The sequence below is a fragment of the Schistocerca cancellata genome, chromosome 5 (genome assembly GCF_023864275.1).
Source record: "Schistocerca cancellata isolate TAMUIC-IGC-003103 chromosome 5, iqSchCanc2.1, whole genome shotgun sequence".
NCBI classification, from domain to species: domain Eukaryota; kingdom Metazoa; phylum Arthropoda; class Insecta; order Orthoptera; family Acrididae; genus Schistocerca; species Schistocerca cancellata.
This window is the reverse complement of record NC_064630.1, coordinates 173,795,626-173,811,840: the sequence shown is the minus strand read 5'-3', so window position 1 is coordinate 173,811,840 and position 16,215 is coordinate 173,795,626. Positions and strand designations below refer to the sequence as shown.

At 42.3% G+C, this 16,215-nt stretch overlaps 1 protein-coding gene across 11 annotated transcripts in view; it reads right to left on the bottom strand.

Annotated features, from left to right (window-relative positions):
• Positions 1-16,215, bottom strand: part of LOC126189035 (protein bric-a-brac 1-like) — a 1,796,149-nt gene that overhangs the window by 1,760,224 nt on the left and 19,710 nt on the right. For all 11 annotated transcript variants that reach the window (XR_007537898.1, XR_007537900.1, XR_007537897.1 and 8 more), the window contains exon 3: positions 12,599-12,677. The gene's annotated coding sequence lies outside the window, so the exon portion shown is untranslated. The remainder of the gene's footprint in view (positions 1-12,598; positions 12,678-16,215) is intronic.

Sequence of the window (16,215 nt, the reverse complement as noted above, 5' to 3'; positions counted from 1 at the left end):
AAATAGAAAATATACAAAAAATTGGTGGTTTTCTCTTCAGAATGGCTGGAACTTCACTCAGAAATCGGGGAAAAGTCACATTTTTCATGCTGGGGGCATAATTGTGTGATTAAAAGAGCTTGCGGAATTTCACAAATTTTTGGGAGACAAAGCACTTTTGGAACTAACTGTACTGGCATAAATTAGCCTGCCTCCTTGTAACTGGTGGGAGCGCGGCGGCGGCGTAGTGCAAGTGATGTCGATTGTCGGCAGCTTCTCTTTTGTTTTCATAAAAATTATGGAAATGTGTTTATAGGAGACCGTCCAAGGGTGCTTGGGATAGTCTTTTAATACAAACGAAAGAATAATAAAATGTTATATAGAACAGTCTTGATAGCATAAAAACATTTATTCATCAGTGGTGAGCGAGTCCAAGCGATTGGAATTTCTTCAGGCCGTACTCCAGTGATTAAATGTGGAGGCGACGGCATGGAGCACCTGTGGATACCACCCACCGATGTCGACATCAGTCGGTGTTATCCACAGTTCCTGCTCCACATATCATCACTGGAGTAGGGTCCGAAGACGATCCACATCGGCTCGAAACTGGTCATCAGTTACGAATAAAAGCGTCTCTTTATGCGATCACGACCGTCCTATGTATTTCATTCCGATCGCTGCTGTTCCTAATATGTTTACAACGATTATCAATATAACGAACGAACTACCTACGCGCCGGTCCTCATTTAGTGAATTTTAACTAAGATTTATTAAAATCTACTGATTTCCATCAATCAACTCCTTTAGACAAGAAAGGTCCGAGCTTACCCGGAACAGTTGTATATAGGGGGGAAAAAAAAGTACGCCTCGGGATGCCCTCAAAAATTAAGACAAATCGGGGGAAACCCAGCCGTATGGCAGCCCTGCTACATGAAAAACTGTTTTCGACTGCCGAAACTGAACAATCGAGTAGGGCGGTGACAAGAAAAGCTTGGCTGGCGTGTTCGCTTTCGTGCGTATAGACACAGATAAACATTTACATCAATGAAATGATATCATGTTGCATTGTTGGTCGGGAGGCCTCCGGGGAAGTTCGGCCGTCGTGTGTTAAGTCATTTCAGGCGACGCCACATTGGACGACTTGATTCATTGATGGACAAAAACAGTTTTCGTGAGTGCAATGGACGCAAATCGGTGTGCTGCCGGTGAAACAATGAGTGTGTACGATATCAGTTTTGGACATTTCGAAGACTGTGCTTCGATGTGCATAAGCCTTGAACTACATCATATCAATCAATGAACTGAAACAGCTTCGCGGGTGCCACGCTGTAGGCCGTTCCATAGACGAATATTCTCAGTAAATATGACAGTGCCGCGAATTTCAAATTGCTCACACTTTGGAACTGCAGTTCCACATCAAGATGGCGACGACGGCGAGATTGTATGACAGTTTTTTCATTATCTTTAACAGATGTATAACAGATATTGAAATATTTTCAACGGAGAATCGCCAAATAAAAGCATCACACGTCATCGCTACCACTCTTATCTCGGAATCCTGCGTAGGGGTGAGATGCAATCAACTATCAGTCGCAACAATAATGCGGTACCTGTTTCCTCTTTAAAATGTTTTTTTTTTTAAGTCTTACGGTTGTAATTACACGACCTACGACAAAATTTTCACTGTAACAGTAGCAACATACAAATCAGTGTTTGCTCCACATCTTTTCACACAATGTTCCTACTATTTAGTAAAATAATGGTCACACCTGCTCCCATTCATTCAGTATATCTGCTGAATTTCGTAGGTTCTGATACTTCACGCAATAAATAAATAACTGTGTCATATGCACATATTTTCAACTCGCTATTATACAGCGTGTGCACGAACTTATAAATCCGCTTTGTTCTGATGGCCAAGAACCGCAGCCCGTGCGATATTCAAATTAAGACGGTGCGCACGTATTTGAGGTTTTTTTTTTTTTTTTTTTTTTTTTTTTTTTATACAATGGGAATTGTAGAGGTTAGGCGCGTTAGTGCATTTCGAGTAACTGGGAGCATTTCTGAGTGCGTTTGTACTTACTATTCAACAACAATGTTACTATATACTTGTAGCAACCGTAGTTAAAGATGAATAAAATGAATTTGTATAATTTTCTTGACCCTTGTTTTTGCATGTTTGAGTAAAGATACAGGGCGAGCGTTTGAGTACTGTTTTATAGCTTTTGAGTTGCACAATAAATTTAATATCATTCTTTCCGCTCAGAATCCCACAGGTAGAATTAATCATCGGTAACTATCATACTTAAATTCGTTCATGTAACATAATGAGATCAGATCACCACTTAATTATCCTGTCATTTACACTACTTAAATTTAGGTAGACCATTCCCGTTGAGTTATAAAACGGATGTAATCTATGCAAATATTGGTTTCTGTCTAAGTAGGGCGTTAGTATTGAATGCTCTAGCATTAAGTTTTGCTTACGTGCACAATGTTCTCGTGAAAAACTAATTCAACTTATCGTCTGAGATCAGTGGAACGGTTAGTACAGCCTTACGTGTTCCTTCATTTCTCCAGGAACCAGATTAATCTTTTGACCACCTACAGTATCTTTAAAATTAGTTGGCTCACAGGGAAGGAGGAAGGGGGGGGGGCATGCAGCTGCGCAGGTAATACCAGTGGCAAGCTGGCTTTCCCTACCACGCCGCCAGTGGTTCGATTGGTAAATCGTTCGTAGCCTCGCTGTAGATGCATTTCAGTGTTCGTCAGATCTCTTTACAAAAAGTGGTATTTACTGGCACTGAAGAGTTCTGCAGCCGTCAGGTATTGTGAACGAGTGTTTTGTGTCGGCGTTGCATTAATATCAACTGTGCAGCACGTCTAAACACCAGGTTCGCATTATAAGTTTTCGTGCAAGAACACGTTCACTGGCTGTGGAGATAATGTTCTGCTGCGTATATTCTTCCGAATCCGACAATAGTGGTGGACAATGCGCGTATTTTGCTCTGGGTAGAAAGAAACGTTCGAATGGAAAGGCCAATCACTCCAGTTATCAGGTCGATGAATTAGCTAACGCTAAAGGGCATAGTTTAATCAGGTTTCCTCCGTATCACGCTCATTTAAATCCGACTGAGACTATATGGGCCTAGGTGAAAAGTAATGTGTTAAAAAACAGCAAGAAATTTACTGTCAATGAGGCTGAAATGCTAACAAAAGAAACCACAGGAGTGGTCTTGAATTGTCAGCCGTACTGAGAAGGTAGTTGAGGGGAGAGATTTGTGAAGGACTATGATGAGTTTAAATTAATACGTAACTTCTCTTGTTGCCTTGTTGAAATTGCTTCTTTTGCCAAGAGTGTCACTAAACATTCTAACGCAGCTGAAAAAGTAATTGCGACAGACTCCTGAAACAGTATTATATTAAAGCAGCAACTGAAGGCAATAGTTAATGAAAAAGCTCATACTCAGTATAAAAATCAATGTGTAACTTCTTCACTTACAGTGTTGCAAGACCCACAGCAATTCTCGATTCACAGGCTATCGATGGTCCATGAAAATTACATTATTTCTTTAAAACAAAAACTGTTGTTACATGGATGTTGCAGTAAATATGGAAGTTTCACATATTAATCATATCGCAAAATCTCTCCTCTTTGCGTGCTATCATTTACCAAAATGTTTATAAAACAAAAGGGATTTGTGAATATTTCACTCTGGCTTTTTCACTGGAGCATGTGTTCGTGACACAGCGCTCTATACATACACACCATTTTCTCGAGCCTGGAGCAAGATAGCGATATCTTTTCAAGTTTAAAGACTAATTCAGTATATTATCTACGTTTCATATGCAGCAACATACGACGTAACAAGTGCGAAACGCAAATTTACAACGACCCTTATTTTTCACACAAACTTGAAGAATTTCTTGCAGTAATTATATCTAATACCGAAATATCTCAATAACTATGTCCATTCGCGATGACGATGATGAAATAAGCTATAAGATGTGCGATAATTAAGAGTTTATTACCGAATAGTTTCTTTAAATTTGTTTGAATAAGATCGTAGATTGGCGGCTGCTATTAATCCTGACTAGCGAGCCAGGCACACTCCGCGCCGAGTAGGCCTGGAGTTATCGTCACTTGCTGACGCGTTCAGCACACGCTGCCAACTACGCTTCCCTCGACACGCTCCGTACTACTGAACTGTCAAAAGTAGCGACTAATTTCAAACGCACTGTACTTAACAGCGTGTTGGTCCATCTCTAGACCGTTATAGAAAAGCCATTCTGCATGGCATGGATTCTACTACAGTCCGATTAAAATTACCTGATAGTTGACATTTTTCACTTGCCGCTGCAGTGTTGCCACAGCCTCTGCCAGCTACCGCTGGGTTATAGGCGACACACAAATACTGTTAATGTGTAACGCGGAGCAAAGTGACTGCCGCGAGGTATGACGGAAATCAGAGATGCTTTGTCGACAGCTGAGTTTAAGTGACCTATGACTGAAGTGCAGCACACGACGGGTTCTACAGCCCTTAAATTAAATCCATGTCCTAACCTAACCACATCTCGTGACGTGCAATATATCCGAGGAAACGGCTATCAGCAGTCTGCGACAGAACTAAAATTACGATCGCTTTGTTCACGGCGTTTAAGACTAACCTGCACGACCAAATTCAGGGCAGAAATTTTTCATAATGTTTGTCAACATAGCCATCTTCTGCAACAAAATTTCAGTTTTAGCGGTAAAAGCAAACTAATTTCTCGCTGTCATTCTTACCTGATAATAGTCTCACGCTGGCTACACGGGATACCGCATTACGAACCGATGAGCAGTCTTGGTCGGCAGTTGATTCCCAATTAAAGGTGACACAAGAAGGTTACAAACGAAGAAAGAATGGTATGAACAAAAACGTAATACGATGATGAAAATGAAAGTACTACAAAGAAAAAATTACATTTAAACTAACTGAATAAAAATGATAAAGTCTTTTGATTAGACCTGGAAGAATAAAAATTTTCGCTGTATCTGACGAGATCCGAACTTTCGATCTTCTACACTCCAGTTTATACGCTAACCATTACGCTATGTCATTACACGATACACACTGTTGTATTTATGACTTTGGTCTCCTAGTCGCTATAAGTAGTTGACAGCCTTCAAAAATTCAGCTACGTGCAATGTCGTGCGAAGCTAATCTAATGTGGTAATAATAACTGTATGAATGACGCTGAATCGTGTGTTGTGCGAAAGGATCCAGTAGTTTTTGATTAGTATGTATGAAACGTGTGTATTTTATTAGCATCGTTGTGTGTGTGGTTTTTAGTGTGTTATCAAGTGTGATGAAATAAGAAGTCAAAACAGCTACAACGCGTGAAGTGTCAACTATCCCGTAATTTTAATCAGACCATAGAGCTCGGTAGGTTTCCAGAAGTACGTAGCACCATATGTCGACCCACGTCACTAATTTCCGCAAATTACGACCACGTGGTTTGCGAACGCGGAGCTGCGTTGTGGATATGTTTCATCAGGCTCAGATCAGGCGAATTTGGTGGCCAAAACATCAACATGAGTTTGCTACCCCTATCTTTTGACGTCTTGCTGGTTGATGCCAACGCCAGCGGGAAGGACATCATGCATAAAGGATGCGGGTAGTTCGCAATAATGTTCACGTATCCCACTGCATTCATAGTGCCATCGATTAATACCACAGGTCACAAGGAAGCATAAGTGAACGTCCCCAAAGCGTAATACTGCTCTCACTAGCCACGTCCGTGGCGTGTTGCATATTTTGAGCAGCCATTCGCCTGGATGACGTATCCGTACACGACCATCGACCTAGTGTAACAAGAAACGTGAATCATCCTGCAAGGCGACGCGTTTCCACTGACTCATGGTCCAATCTCGATGATGCCACACCGACTACAATAGTAATTGACGATGTCGTCGGGTGAACATGGGAACACGCGCGGGACGTCTGCTGCGGAGCCCTGTTCAACAACGGACGCTGAACGGTGTGCTCCGAAACACTTATGCCAGCATCTTACTTTGCCGTCACGTATGCCACAGATCGCTGCCTATACTGCTTCACAAGGCGGGCAAGCCTCCAGCCTCCATGTTCTGCGAAGAGGTGTAGACGACGAGTACCTTGACGTCAACTCGTGGTTTCACCGTCCTTCAACCACTTTCCGTAGATGCCCACGACAGTAGCACGCCAACAGCCGACCAAGCTCCGCTTTTCCGAGAAGCTCGTTCTCGGGCGAGCCGCCGGATCATTACAATCTGCCCTTTGTGACAACGCTCGTGGTCTCGCGGTGGGCAGTGGTCACAATGCTTTGGCTCATCGGCGTATTTCGTGATTAAAAACACAGTAGTACTGTCAAAGAAAATGTGGCTCTATGCGCCACGTAAAGCTATGGCAGCATACTGAGCGGAAGTTCACTGACTCTTCTCCATGACACGAGAGTGAATATTGTTACTATTATTTTCTGTCACTCGTTCGGAATGCATTTCTTGATCATTTCGCATCCGTTGGCCATCTTCATACGTTGGCCGTCTTTTCGCCGGTCAAATGCCACGTGCTTCGTTTGTTTCAGCGGGACTCGGATTGCTCGTCGCCCCCTGGTAGGTCCGGAGAGGGCAGTTGGAAATCCAGAGTTACTCGGAAACCCAATGTTACTCGCGGCCAGCTAAGAGGATCGACTGAGCTGCTCTCGCTTGTAGTCTTGTAGCTATCGTGTAGAATACAAAAGCAGAGGGTCTTATATTCGAATTGGAAGGCCATATGTTCGAGTCTCGACAGTACTTTTTCCTTGTTTTAATTTTTTCGTCCGTAGTATGAAAGTACAGAAGCGAAAACGACCCCAAAAGCAGCGGACTGCGCCAGAAAAAAATAGTCAGTAGGACAGTGCAGGGCGACTGCAGGGATGGCCCGTCGCTGACTGAGGGGAGCTGGTTAGGCCGTGTGCGCGGCCACTGGCTTCAGCCGCACCACTCGCCGGTTCCTCTCTGAGGGCAGAGGCAGGGCGACAGCCGGTCTGATGGGCGTGCCTCGTGCAAACTAAATATTAGTTCTGTGTTTGTGTTGTTATCTGTGGAAGTTAAAATATTGATCCAGGGAGCGGGCGAGCGAGCAGTAGCAGCTGCGGCGGCGGCGAGAGGAGCGGCAACTCTTGACTACTACTCGCTAGCACCCGCGTACACTCCGACAGCCACCCCAAGCGTCCGCACGAACAGGCACACCCCTTGCCTCTCTCTCGTCCTGTCCTTTACTGTCTGTCTACCTCTCTCTCTCTCTCGCTATCCCCGCCAGCTCTCCCGCCCCAGAATTTAACACACAATTACCAATCAAGAGATAGGAGCAAGAGCGTCCGCCATTGTTCTGACGGTGTGGCAGCGCGCCGCGCGGCGGGCACGGGGTGGGGGGCGCCGCTGGTAGCGGCAGCACAGGCGGCGGCGGTGGCGGAGGAGGAGGAAAAGGATGATGATGACGGAGGTGGGGAAGGGAATAGGGAGGGAAGCGACGGGGCGCAGCGGCCGCCGCAGAACGGCAGCAGTAACCTGTATGTGAGACAGAGACACACAGGAGATGGCTGCACCGTACACCCCGTGACACCGCGCTCTGCAAAGCTCTGCTACGCTGGCCTTCATCGAATGGATGACAGGCGGCAGCCCTAACTCTGCCTGCGCTTAAACCTCCCCCCTCCCTCCCACCACCATCACCGCATGCAGAAAGACAGTTATCTCGAAGTAGTACACGCCAAAAGGAGGCACCTGTAGAGCCAAGTTTTTAGAATCACAAACCCGCAAGAATGTAAGAGAGCTGCATGGTAAAATTCGATTCACACTGGATATCTGTGGGACACAAGTACCAACACAATCAAAGGGGGGTGTGTTCATACTAGACAGAACATCAACATTTTATTTCGAATAGCCCATTACAACTGGGTTTGTGTGGTGTAAAATGTCAGAATATAGCACCAGAATTAAGAAACTAACAATGACTGCATTTATTAATGACCAAAGCAAAATTCATAATGGTAGCTGTGAGGTGAATTAAAGAATACAAAAAGACACATCCAAACATTCCAAAACAGCAAGAAGAGAAGTACCAAATAAAACAAAAAAAAAATCCATTTTCTGCTCAACAGAGCTGACTTTTTCACTGGCAAAGTGACAGATTCTTTAATGAAAATTGTTTGACTGGTTTATGTTCTTATTTCTGCAAAATGTGGACACTTTTTCTTTGTATAGATATTGTACAACTTGTATAATTTTCACTTTCAGGTACCTGGGCTCTTTTCTGGAAGAACACTCACTGAAAATAGTAGCCCAACTCATCACAAAACATTAACTTCTGAAGTTAGCAGACGACACGATTTTTTCGTCACCACCATCGACACTTGCTTCCCAAGAAACCTTGCAGTGACATGCAGTTCTGCTCTGTCGCCGGTTAGAGTGGAAGGCACCGTTCAAAATGTACTGTGGAATATGTTGACATCCAGTATGAATTGACATTTAGATTGTGTTATCTTTAAAAAAAATGGCTCTGAGCACTATGGGACTTAACATCTGAGATCAACAATCCACTAGAACTTAAACCTAACAAACCTAAGGACATCACACACATCCATGACTGAGGCAGGATTCGAACTTGTGTTATCTTTATTAACTGAAAATTCTGTAGATGAGATTCATTATGCAGAGGCTAGAAAATACTTAAACATTTTGGTAAAATGTGTTGTAGCACACTTTCTAATCACACAACAATGGGCACATACCAGGTTACTTGAGTGTCCAGTAAACAAGAGATCCACTATTGCATTTCATTTGTTGCAGTATTTAAATAACATGAACTCTTGCTGTGCAGTTATACATTACAAAACACATTACATTCTTGTGTGCACCTTTGAAATGACCGTGCTGCAAACTTTTACATTTTTCAACAGTCGACAATGTTAATTTGCAGAAAATGGAGGGAATAGGCAAATAGCTCAAAATGCTTCTTAACTTTAAACTGTGTTTTAGCAAATGTGAAAATACTGTGTGCTGCAGTTGCCCTAGGACAACAAAAGCAGATATAAAAGTATTTTTTAAGGAAAGAAACTTGAAAATAATTCTAGTTCTATCATAGCAGTTCACACAGTTATACTTTATTTTATGTCTGTGCTGTCACAACATATTATACTCAACCTGGATGAAAATAAACTATCACAAAAAATACAGAAAGAGCCACAAGATGCAAATAAATTGATCTATTCAAATTGTTGTGCCTTGAGGTTTTCAAGTCAAAGAGTCTTTATTCAAAACCACAAGAGGAAAAGGAAGAAACGAAGATGTGATATTACAAAAAGTTTATAGAGAACGCTGGGTAGGCTTTCATATAAAGTTAGAAACAAAATAAATGTCTCTTCTTTTACAAACTGCATTAGATTCTTATGGGTTTATCCATTCTCGCACTCTGGTGAATTATGTGTGGTATTTCCTCTATAGTTTCACAAATACGAAAGACTACTTGCAAACAGAAAATTTTTGTGTAATGTATGAGCCTGACAAAGACTGTATTAGCCTTGGCCTTAGTGCAGTTGTAATTAATCACAAACTTTTAAATTTACATTATTTGTTTCCTCAATCCTCAGAACTTGAACCAATATTTTTTTCTTCAAAAACACGAAATTTCCCTGTCCAGCCATTATTTATTAAAGTATTGCTCTCCTGCTTATATCGCCAGCCAGGTTCAATATTACAGCTTTAGGTGGAGTTCCCACTGCAAATTTTTCAGCCCACTGCTTTCCCTTCCGACATCTGTTGCACAAACTGATGCATGAGTAAAAACGAATGAAAGTGTTGACCTTACTCAGTAATTTAAAAAAAATTCACATATATTTGCATAGCACTCCTCCCCTCTCTTGTCATACTTACATGAGCCCAATTATCACTTGACAGAAGGTCGCATCACAAATGAGTAAGTTTGAGGAAAAAGGATTTGAGCACGGAGGGGAGGGGGGAGTTTGGTAATGGAATTCCAAATCGAAGACTTTTGAGACAGGTCACCTGGGAGGACATTGGGCCTACGAAACTGGTCATTTATGCCATTTTTTGAAATGTTACTGTCACCTGTGTAATTGCTGTACCTTCAAGAGTAACACACAATAAAAAAGGGCCAAGCTTCAAGATTTATTTTTCATATTTACTTTAGTTCTTTGATAGATTACAAATTTTAAAACTACGACAGAAAGCATACCTATACTCCCAAGAAAGAAAGGTTCAAGGTGAGTTACTGAGCCATTTCTTCCCCTTGAGCTTCCAAAATTTCTTAGTCACACAACAAATGTGACATATATGCAGCAGAATTACAGCAAACTATAAAACCTAACAAGTACATGCACGATATGTCAATGCAATCATACTGGCTCAGCCGTTCATGACAGCAGCTGCTACATTCTTTAATGTTTCTTTCGAAATAATTCTAGAAATTGACAACAGAAGGCAGCACCAGTCAAGTGGCAGGTTGCAAGACATGCCTACATTGTTCTCATATGAAATCGATCCAGCTTTCAAGTGATAGGTGGCTCACGTGTTGAGAAAATTGGAGCCCAACCTATACTCAGGTGCGGCCTTTTTAACATAAAAGTTTCGCCCTGAGCTATGCTAGGGCTTGGTCTCCAAAATGTTAAAGGAAATGTTTGGTAACAGCACACACTGATACCAAAATTGCACTATATAACACATGTCTGTTTCATTTAAAATGAAAAGAAATTTGGACACTATACAGTAACCAGTTGCAGTAGTATTATAAATAATTAAAAATTGGATATAAATAGAAAATATGAGAACTGTTTCACATCCAGATAACATGTCTAATGCTTGAACTGAGTGATTCTCTCCTGAACTGCAAACTGTGGCTCTCTCCAAGCAGTACCAGTACATTTGTAACTAGTACTGGTAAGCCACCACAAACCAAAATTATTGCCAGACACTTTTTTCATTTATAAATTAATGAAAATACATACCATACACAATGAGATTTCATAACATAAAGCATCCTTTCTCATGTGTACTAGTGTTATATGAAAATAATAAGTTCTGGCAAAGTGTTAATGTGTATTATTTCTGTATATAAGTTATTACTGGCTGTCTGCATTAACTTGGGCATTTCACCTATTGTTGCTTGCATACACATAATAAATAAATTATAATTTTCAGTCATGAAGTTTTAAATGTCTCATCTTTCGGGTGACAACAGTAATTAATACTTCTGACACACAAACAGTGTGTTAATCATATGTGCCTTTTTGTATTCCAGCCACATTATGAAAGTGTGAAAAGTTGAATCTGCAGATGAACAGTCAAAACAAAAATGCCATACAATATTGGAATATACTGCAACAGTAATATCTAATCACATTTGTAGGCCAAATGCCATTACAAAGGTAACACAAAATTTTTTCAAAATTTTGTGAACAGTTTCATTGAGACTGACAGGCTTCTCTCTTTTCTGAACTACTTATACCTTGATGTGGTTTTAAATGTTTGTCATTACCGTTCTACAGTTAACCTATAAACCCTGATTTTTTTGTGATACTCTGTCTTTTTCTCAGTATTAGATAGGATCTGACACTGACAATTCTGCAGCCACAATCTTAAGGTTCTCTGCGATTGTAGACATTATTTCTCTCTGTACATATACTTTAGATCTTTATTTCAATTTTCTCATTCTGTTTAAACTTGACTTTATGCCAATGGCACAAATGTGGAACAAGTAACAAATTCCCCTATTTACAGGCAAGCAATCAGATTGGAGATATTGTTTCCTTAAGCTAACTAACAGAACAGATTCTGCACATGAAATGCAATGAAATTTAATCTTGTTCATGTTTGTCAATGGCGTAGTACTGGCAGACGTAGTGCTAAATGATAGGCCTATGCCAAAGTAAGGTACACATTGTTCAATAACTTATATAAAAGGAAGAATTATGGAGGGCAAGGGGAACGAGGGCTGGAAGACAGTTAGAGGAGGTGAAATAACAGCAGCAGTGTTAGTAGCATGTCTAAGATCTGCACAACTCAGTGAACTTCACACAGTGCAATGAGGCTGCCATGAAATGCTGGTGTAATTTCAATTTCATGTTACCCCACAAATGTTTTAAATATGTGAGCCAAACAGTGTTTCAAATAAACGTGCAGCTACTTGCAAGGGAGTTCCACAGCCCTTTTGCGTTGTAATAAAAGCATTCCATTTTTGCATGTTTTCCACAAATTAAACTCTGTGCAAAAGTTGAGGGAACATCTGAAATGGACATCATTTCAAATACTACGTAAGACTTTAACCAGAAGTAGATTCCAGAATGAAACATCGCTGTAATAGCTACTTCTGCAGAAGTCCACCCTCCTCAAAAGTAGACTTATTCATTATTAGTACTTGTTCTGGAATTACGCAATGGTTTACTATGAGAAATAAGTTTCTTCACATAAAGTTACTACGGAAATCAGATACCTCTCATTTGTGAGTGAACGAATCACTGCCTTCTTTAACAAGAAGCAAATTATTTGAATATGATTTTAGAATAGAAGTTGAAATAGCACATCACATGATGCACAGTGGTTACTTACCACAACAGGCAGGAAACCCCTTACAAGCAAGTGAGGTTAAGAAAATGTTCACTTTTATGATGCTAAAAGTTTGTGGCAGCTGAAAATATAAAAATATTGTTTCAGAAAAGTATCCTGAGTGAATACAATTTCTAATTTTAGGTAACTGAAAAGGACATTGAGAAATTAATGCACTCTGATAACACAAATATCGAAGACCTAACAGCACTTTTAGACAAACCCATATTGTTATTTACATCTACATTTTCCTAGTTTACATCTATACTGAATTATGAAAACTGGACACTTCACTTCATGCAGACTGTTCTTGTATATTGATAGGCTACTAAAACATCTAATAACTATTACAGTATATATGATATTGCGACTATCTACCTTCTCATTAGTTATTTCCTTTCATTAATGGTAATTTTAATTTCAATAAATGTCAAATGTGTGGACTGAACTGTTATGTAAGTCTCATATCCTTAGACATAGCTGGAGATAACAAAGCTCACATTTTTAAGTTCTGGTGATACACAAAACGAACCCAGAATGGGAAGTATTTTCTCCCCATATCCCCTGAAATCTACCAATAACAAGCATGCGCACTACCTTAAATTTACCTATTACCAGTATTCAATTTTGCTTGTGTCTCAGTATTCCCACTAAAATCATCTCCTTCCTTTGACTTTTGAGGACATTTTACCTGTCATAGCACTGTCCACATCACAGCAACTTCAGCATCAAATGTCATGAATTTGCTTGGCAGAACATTATGACCACCGACCTACTATTGATATAAACCTATGCAAGGGATAGCAGTGTCACCTGGCGAGGGATGATTGCTAGTGCACAGTGCACCACGATGTTGATGTGTAGAATGGGGAAGACGTGTGATCCATCTGAGTTTCAGCGAGGGCAGATTGAGATGGGCTGAGGCTCAGCACAAGCATTTCAGAAATTCGTGACTTGTTGGGTGTTTGAAGAGTGCTCTGGTGAGTGTCTTCAACACACGACAAGACCAAGGTGAAACTGCATTCAGATGTTTTAGGGTTGGGTGGCTGTTCATATTCACAAATGTTGGACGTTATAGGCTGGGCAGACTGGTTAAACAGAACAGGCAGTGAACTGTGGCAGAACTAACATTAGACTTTAATGCTAGGCAGAGTACAAGTGTATCGGAACACAAAGTGGCTTGAATACCCCTAACGATGGACCTCCTCAGCTGATGACCCATCCAATGCCAATGTTAACACCATGTCAATGGCAACTACACTCCTGGAAATTGAAATAAGAACACCGTGAATTCATTGTCCCAGGAAGGGGAAACTTTATTGACACATTCCTGGGGTCAGATACATCACATGATCACACTGACAGAACCACAGGCACATAGACACAGGCAACAGAGCATGCACAATGTCGGCACTAGTACAGTGTATATCCACCTTTCGCAGCAATGCAGGCTGCTATTCTCCCATGGAGACGATCGTAGAGATGCTGGATGTAGTCCTGTGGAACGGCTTGCCATGCCATTTCCACCTGGCGCCTCAGTTGGACCAGCGTTCGTGCTGGACGTGCAGACCGCGTGAGACGACGCTTCATCCAGTCCCAAACATGCTCAATGGGGGACAGATCCGGAGATCTTGCTGGCCAGGGTAGTTGACTTACACCTTCTAGAGCACGTTGGGTGGCACGGGATACATGCGGACGTGCATTGTCCTGTTGGAACAGCAAGTTCCCTTGCCGGTCTAGGAATGGTAGAACGATGGGTTTGATGACGGTTTGGATGTACCGTGCACTATTCAGTGTCCCCTTGACGATCACCAGTGGTGTACGGCCAGTGTAGGAGATCGCTCCCCACACCATGATGCCGGGTGTTGGCCCTGTGTGCCTCGGTCGTATGCAGTCCTGATTGTGGCGCTCACCTGCACGGCGCCAAACACGCATACAACCATCATTGGCACCAAGGCAGAAGCGACTCTCATCGCTGAAGACGACACGTCTCCATTCGTCCCTCCATTCACGTCTGTCGCGACACCACTGGAGGCGGGCTGCACGATGTTGGGGCGTGAGCGGAAGACGGCCTAACGGTGTGCGGGACCGTAGCCCAGCTTCATGGAGACGGTTGCGAATGGTCCTCGCCGATACCCCAGGAGCAACAGTGTCCCTAATTTGCTGGGAAGTGGCGGTGCGGTCCCCTACGGCACTGCGTAGGATCCTACGGTCTTGGCGTGCATCCGTGCGTCGCTGCGGTCCGGTCCCAGGTCGACGGGCACGTGCACCTTCCGCCGACCACTGGCGACAACATCGATGTACTGTGGAGACCTCACGCCCCACGTGTTGAGCAATTCGGCGGTACGTCCACCCGGCCTCCCGCATGCCCACTATACGCCCTCGCTCAAAGTCCGTCAACTGCACATACGGTTCACGTCCACGCTGTCGCGGCATGCTACCAGTGTTAAAGACTGCGATGGAGCTCCGTATGCCACGGCAAACTGGCTGACACTGACGGCGGCGGTGCACAAATGCTGCGCAGCTAGCGCCATTCAACGGCCAACACCGCGGTTCCTGGTGTGTCCACTGTGCCGTGCGTGTGATCATTGCTTGTACAGCCCTCTCGCAGTGTCCGGAGCAAGTATGGTGGGTCTGACACACCGGTGTCAATGTGTTCTTTTTTCCATTTCCAGGAGTGTACATAAGGCAGGTGGTCATTATGTTCTGGCTGGTAAGTGTATATCTTAAGATGGATTCAAAGAATACAACAGAGCAGCAAAAGGAGCCACTACTACTTTGATGCACCTGTGTAGACTTCACCATCACCATGATGCTCACTTACAACATGATAAAATACAAATTTAAAAATACATGGTGGACTTTCAAAACAGCCACTGTAGGAAATGGTTCTCTCCCTTTAGAAGCAAACTGACTGGTTCTACAGTTGCCACTAAGTTCTACCATGTACAAATCTCGGATGATCTCATTGCTTGGAAATGATTTACGAAATCTTTTCTGTTGATAGTGCACTTTTGGGCATTCAGCCAGCTGTTGATTTCATTTTACATGTAATATTTCAATGACTAACCCAATCACCTTCTTCAGGTACTGCACGCTGTGCTATTACATGGATTCACTGCCCTGATTTAAACCAGACTGGAAACTATTGTTGGTGCCATGTTGATATTTACGGTCAAGTTAGACTCCTGGCAGCGACATTGATGTTTATTTGTTTTTCAGAACCTGCACTGTTATTCCATGAAACATATTCTTTCTGTACTTTTCAGCTCTGGTGAATGAGATGCCTGGTGAGCTGTTAATAAACTGAGTGCCAAACAGCATAACTTGTTTGAACTGAAACATCCCCGATTTATTAGGTTTTTTAGCATCTTGATGAAGATGATGCTGTAATTATGACCAATAATGTAAACTGTTGCCTTCCCTGTCCTCTCCCCCTCCCCTATGCAAGAACATTTGTGTACTTGTTATAGTTCACTAAATAATTCAAGAGCTTCAGACCCACAGAGGGTAAAAAAAGTTCACACCAGCTTCCTCCGTCACTTACTAATAGTGTGACTTCATGAGCCTCCCTGCCTCCCTCTGTTGTAAAAGTTAAGCATATTACTGCTGTTCCTAGT